This window comes from Lynx rufus, unplaced genomic scaffold (genome assembly GCF_022079265.1).
Source record: "Lynx rufus isolate CCGP_SWC_20201006 ecotype Redwood Valley unplaced genomic scaffold, mLynRuf1.p SCAF_10, whole genome shotgun sequence".
Classification (NCBI taxonomy): Eukaryota; Metazoa; Chordata; class Mammalia; order Carnivora; family Felidae; genus Lynx; species Lynx rufus.
Window position 1 is genome coordinate 30,911,655 of NW_025814824.1, and position 6,305 is coordinate 30,917,959.

The 6,305-nt window shown below is 38.9% G+C and overlaps 1 pseudogene; it reads left to right on the top strand.

Moving 5' to 3' along the window:
• The first annotated feature begins 4,918 nt into the window (after positions 1–4,918).
• Positions 4,919–5,605, top strand: LOC124525464 (translin-like; annotated as a pseudogene).
• Positions 5,606–6,305: the final 700 nt, after the last annotated feature.

A 6,305-nucleotide genomic window follows, 5' to 3' on the forward strand; every position in this document is an offset into this window, starting at 1 on the left:
AAAGAAAAAGAAAGGAGAAGAAGAAGAAGAAGAAGAAAAAGAAGGAAAAACAAAAGAAGAAAGAAGCTTGATCTGTCCCCCCCAAAAAAGAAAAGAAAATCAAAACAAAACAAAACAAAACAAAACAAAACAAAAACAAGACTATGAGCTTGATTCCAAGAGAAAAAAGAAGAAAAAATTAAAAAAAGAATAAGGGGGTGGGGGGTGGGAAAGTAAGCTTGGTCCTATTTCCACTAGTACTGCAGGTGTCATTTTGAGGCAATTGATTTTAAGTGCCTTTGGTGCATGGCGGGTGCTGGCTGTGGTGGTCTTCTGGAGGAGAGGCCCACTGTGTTTGCTCAGAGTCATTCTTGCCCTAGTGAATAAGCAGTTGCAGGCACAGGGGGCGAGTTTTTTGTAAGCGGGTCCTACCTTCACTGGGGCCTGCTGTGTTGCTCTCTGAAGTCCCATCGTGGTGGTGTTGGGGAAAAATGGTGCCACCCCAATCTTTTGTCCGTGGACAGGGGATCTCACACCCCACACACTATTCAGGCAGCCCTCACAGAATAGTGACTGCAGTCAGCTCGCTCTGTGCCTCAACTCTCCTGCGTTTTTTTCTTTGGCGTGCAGCTGGGATTCAAAACTTGAAGTCCTAAAAGACCAGGCACCACGCAGACCCATTCCCCTCTTCCAGAGTAGAGTCTCTCCACACTGTGTCTCTATCCTCTTCATAGTGTTATCACTTTGATTGGTTTGCAAGTATTGAACCATACTTGCATCCTGGGAAAAATCCCACTTGATTGGGGTGAATGAATTTTTTAAATGTATTGTTGGACTTGGTTTGCTAGTATTTTGTTGTCGATTTTTGTATCTATGTTCATCAGAGATATTGGCCTGTAATTCTCTCTTTTTTTTTGTGTGTATAGTATCTTTATCTCATTGTGGTATCAAGGGTAATTATGGCTTCATAGAATGAATGCTTTCCTTCCACTCCTATTTTTTGAAATAGTTTGAGAAGTTTGCTTTAAATGTCTGGTAGAATTCAGCTGTGAAATCATCTGGTCCTGGACTTTTGTTTGTTGTGAGTTTTCTGATTACTGATTAAATCTCATTGTGATAATTGGTCTGTTCATATTTTCTATTTCTTCCTTCTTCAGCTTTGGAATGTTACACATTTCTAGGAATTTATGCATTTCTTCTAGGTTGTTCAATTTGTTGGCATATAATTTTTCATAAAATGTTCTTTTAATCCTTTGTATTTCTGTGGTAGCGATTGATATTTCTCCTCTTTTATTTTTGATTTTGTTTATTTGAGTTCTCTCTTTCTTTTGGATATATCTGGCTAGAGGTTTTTCAATTTTGTTGATCTTTTCAAAGAAACAGCTCCTGATTTCATTAGAAATAGGAGAATAGAATAGAATAGAACAGAATTCTATTTTTTTTAAGTTTCTTTTTCATATTTCTGTTCTAATCTTTATTATTTCCTTTATTCTATTGGTTTTGGGTTTCATTTGTTCTTTTTCTACCTCCTTTGGGTGTAAGGTTAGGTGGTTTATTTGAGATTTTTCTTACTTATACTCCTGTATTGCTAGAAAGTTCCCTCTTAGTACCGCTTCTCTTGCATTCCAAAGATTGTGGACTGTTGTGTTTTCATTTCCATTTGTCTCAAGTTATTTTTTTATTTTCCCTTGATTTCTTTGTTGACCCATTCATTGTTTAGTAACATGTTATTTAATCTCCCTTTATTTGTACTCTTTCCAGGTTTTTTCTTGCAGTTGATTTCTAGTTTTATAGCATTGTTGTCAAAAAGATGCATGGTATAATTTGATATTTTCTAATGTGGAGACTTGTTTGTGGACTAATATGCAATCTATTCTGGAGAATGTTCCATGTGCCCTTGAAAAGAATGTATATTCTGATGTTTTAAGGCGGAATGTTCTGAATATATCTGTTAGATCTGTGTGATTCAACAACACTGTTTCCTTGTTTATTTTCTATTTGATTGAACTATCCATCAATGTAAATTGGTGTTAAACTCCTCTACTTTTATGGTATTAGTATCAATTACTTCTTTCAGGTTTGTTATTAGCTCTTTATGTATTTGGGTCTTCCATTTGGGGTGCATAAATATTTACAAATGTTATATCTTTTTGTTGGAGTGTTCCCTCTATGATTATATAGTGTCTTTCTTTGTTACAATTTTTGTTATTTTGTTCAATACAAGTATTGCTACCCATTTTCACATCCATTTGTATGATAAATACTTCTCCATCCTTTTATTTTCAATCTGCATGTGTCTTTAGGTTTGAAATGTGTCTCTTGTAGGCAGTGTAAGGATGGCACTTGCTCTTTTATCCATTCTGTCACCCTATATCCTTTGAGTGGAGACTTTTGCCCATTTACATTCAAAGTAATTAGTGGTAGACATGTACTTATTGCTATTCTTTACTTTTTTTTTGTTTTTACTTGTTTTACTTGTTTTTTTGTTTGTTTTACTTGTTTTATGGTTGATTTTGTAGTTCTTCTCTGTTACTTTCTTTTCTTGCTCTCTTCTCTCATGGTTTGCTGGCTTTATTTAGTGATATACTTGGATTCTTTTCTCTTTGTTTAGTGCATATCTGTTATTGGTTTTTGATTTGTGTTACTATTTGGTCTTTATCTTTCTGGTATGTCTGAATTGTAGCCTTGTTGGATAGAGTATTCTTGGCTGCAGGTTTTTTTCCTTTCAGCATTTTGAATATATCTTGCCATTCCCTTCTGGCCTGAAAAATTTTTGCTGAAAACTCAGTTGATAGCCCTGTGGAGTTTGCCTTGTATGTAACTGTTTTCTTTTCTCTTGCTGCTTTTTAAATTCTCTCTTTATCACTGTTTTTTGCCATTTTAAGTACTATGTGTCTTATTGCGGACTTTTGTGTTGATTTTGTTTGAGGCTGTATGTGCCTCTTGGATCTGGATTTCTGTTTCCTACCCAGATTCAAGATGTTTTCAGGTATTAATTCTTCAAATAAATTTTATGCCTTCTCCTTCTGGGATTCCTATAATGGGAATGTTTTTACATTTGATGGTGTTGCTGAATTCCGTAAGTCTATTTTGATTCATTATTTTTTTTCTCACCTGTTCAGTTTCTTTCTTTCCATTACCCTGTCCTCCAGATCACTGATCTGCTTCTTTCAATCTATTATGTATTGTGTGTGGTATATTTTTAATTTGTTGCTGAGTTCTTTATTTCTGATTCATTCTTTTTTATGTTTTGTATCTTTTTGTTAAGATTCTCACCAGGTCCTCCATTCTTAAGTTCAGTGAGTATCTTTATGACCATTTTTTCTTTTTTTTGTATTCTCTATCAGGCATATTACTTATCTCCATTTCGCTTGAGTCTCTTGCTTTGATTTTGTTCTGTTCTCTCATTTTGGGACATATTCATCTGTATCCTCTTTTGTCTAATTCTGTGTCTGTTTGTATGTATTAGGAAAGTCAGCTATGTCTTCTGCTCTTGAAAGTAGTGGCCTTATGAAGAAGAGATCCTGTTGTGCCCTGCAGTGCATTGTCACCTGTTTATCAGAACATGGTGCTTCAGGGGTGTGTGTTTTGTATGTTATACACACCCTGCTGTTGTGGCTGAGCTGCTTTTGCCTTCAGTACAGTCATCTGCAATGGTTCTTCACCTGTTATCAGCAAGGTTTGGGTCCTGTGTCATCAGTGGGTCAGTCTGGGGCTGCTTTTGGCTTGAGCTGAGTCAAACCAGGTGTTTGCCAGAGATATAGTACCACCAAGCTGCAGAGAGCTTTTCCTGCATGGTCCCCTGAGAGGCCTTCATTGGTGGGTGGGGCCTGTAGTTAGATCTGATATCTTCCCCCAGGCCACTCCTGGGGCATAGTTGAACTGATGCGTGTGATTACATTTCCAACCTCCCAGGGCAAGAGTTAACTTTGGATTAGTGCTGGTCCCTGTTGGGGCTGTTTGCACACTGCCAGGCTTGTGGCATTGTTTTGGATAGCTTCCAGCCAAGGCATATTAGACGGGGTAGGGGCATGTTGTTAGAAATTTAGGTGGTGAATATTGGTGCTGAACTAGTTCTTTCAGGTGTCTGTGTGGCTAGACTGGGGGGTGGAAGAGGGAAATGATGCCTGCCAGCTCTTTTGTTCTTGGAAAAGTCTCCCAATGATCTTTGCCCCTCCAGCACATGCTCTGAAATCTGCTCCCTTTCATATACCTTAGTGATTTTTCAAACTGCTGCTTCTTTGTTGTATCTCTGTGGGCTGTTATTTGCACTTTCTTTTTAAGGGTGACAAATGAGTTTCTTTTCGCTCTTCTGGCTCTCTCAGATTTTTAAAGTTCTGGGTATTGAGCCCCATTGATTATGGGAACTCATGAAATTCATCCTTTCTGGTTTTCAAAGCCAAATTCTAGGAGATTCATCTTCTGTGTGCAGATTCCCCATGCCTGGAGTGCTGGGAATGAGGGTCTTGTTCTCTCCCCTTTCTGAGCCCATGGTGTCCCTCCCTCAGACAGTCCTGCAGGTCCATTTAGCTCCCAACCATATCTCTGCTCTTGCTATCCTCCTTGATGTGGCCTCTTTTCTACATTTGGCTTTGGAGAGTCAGTTCTGCCAGTCTTTGGATTATTCTCTGGGTTATTTACACTGATGTGGGTGTTATCTAGTTGTATCCATAGGATGAGGTGAGTTTAGGATCCTCCTACTCCTCCACTTTCCCGAGAAGCCTACAACTATAAATTTAACTCAGCACTGCTTTGTATTTGTTAATTTCCCTGTGATTTCTTCTTTGACCCACTATTTCGTTAAGAGTGTCATTTAAGCATAGGAACTGGTGGACATGGTGGTGGCCTTGGGTATTGTGACTGATGTGCTGGTGGTCTCTGAAATACTTTTTGGTGGTCACACTTGTGTGCACTGGCTGATTGTTGTGCAGCTGGCAGCATGTCTGTGAGTGAGATCTTCGTGGAGCTGCAGGGCTTTTTGGCTGCCAAGCAGGACATCTAAGAGGAAATCTGAAAAGTTGTACAAAGTTTATAACAAACAGCTTGAGCGATTTTAACTCTACTGCAGGGGGTCCAGCAGGGTCCTGGTTTTCAGGATATTCCAAAGAGGTGTTTGAAAGCTTGAGAACACTTTGGTACAGTAAAAACACATTTAATGTCTTCAGAGACCAAGTTCTCTGCTGAACAGTATTACGGATTTCATGAGCACTGGGGGTTTGTGCTGCAGCTTTTGGTTTTCTTGGTAACATTTGTTGTGTATTTGGAATCAGAAACACTAATGACTCCAGAAGTGGTTACTGAAGTTCTTGGCATTGAGCCATATTGGGAGAAAGGATTTCATCTGGATGTAGAAGATCATCTTTCAGGAGTTCTAATTCTTGCCAGTGAATTTTCAAGGCTCTCTGTCAACAGTGTGACTGTTGGAGGCTACTCCCAGATCCTCCACATCTACACTTTCATTAATGAACTGAATTCTAGCTTCTGCCTTCCCAACCCGAAAAACGACTCCCTGAGGAATTGCTGTGATGGCTTCAAGTATGATCTGAAAAAAGTAGAGGAGGTGGTCTATGATCTCACCATCCAGGGCTTCAGTAAGGAGACAGCAGTGGCTTATGCAGAGAAATAGGTGGCCATCTATGCGCCTGGCCCTGCTGATTTCAGTGGTTGCCAGTGAGTGTGAGCACAGTGTCTCTCAAGGTAGTTAGGATTGTCCTGTTGCTAAATACCATGCTTTATTTTCTTAACCAGTGTGTGGTGTAATTATCAAAATTGAAACAATTTGGGGGGGGGGTAAAAATATAACCTTCACAAGGACAGATTTTCTTTATTGTTTTAGTGAATTTGCTCTGTAATTCAGTGTATTTCAGTTTTGTCAAAAAGTGTAAATGTCAGTCTCTTTGTGAAGTCCTTTTCTTGCTTACCCTGATGCTGTTGATATATTGACTGGGACGTTTCTTGTCTTCTGTTTTTTTTTGTTTTTGTTTTGTTTTTTGTTTTTAAAGAGTGTTGTGTTGTCTAATTTCCATTTATTGGTGAATTTTAAAGTTTTCTTTGTTTTTTTTTCTAGGTTTGTGATGGGAAGAGTTGTTTTTTTTTTATAATTTCAGTCTTTTATTGTTTTAAATTTTTTTTTTAATTTTTTTTCAACGTTTATTTATTTCTGGGACAGAGAGAGACAGAGCATGAACGGGGGAGGGGCAGAGAGAGAGGGAGACACAGAATCGGAAACAGGCTCCAGGCTCCGAGCCATCAGCCCAGAGCCTGACGCGGGGCTCGAACTCCCGGACCGCGAGATCGTGACCTGGCTGAAGTCGGACGCTTAACCG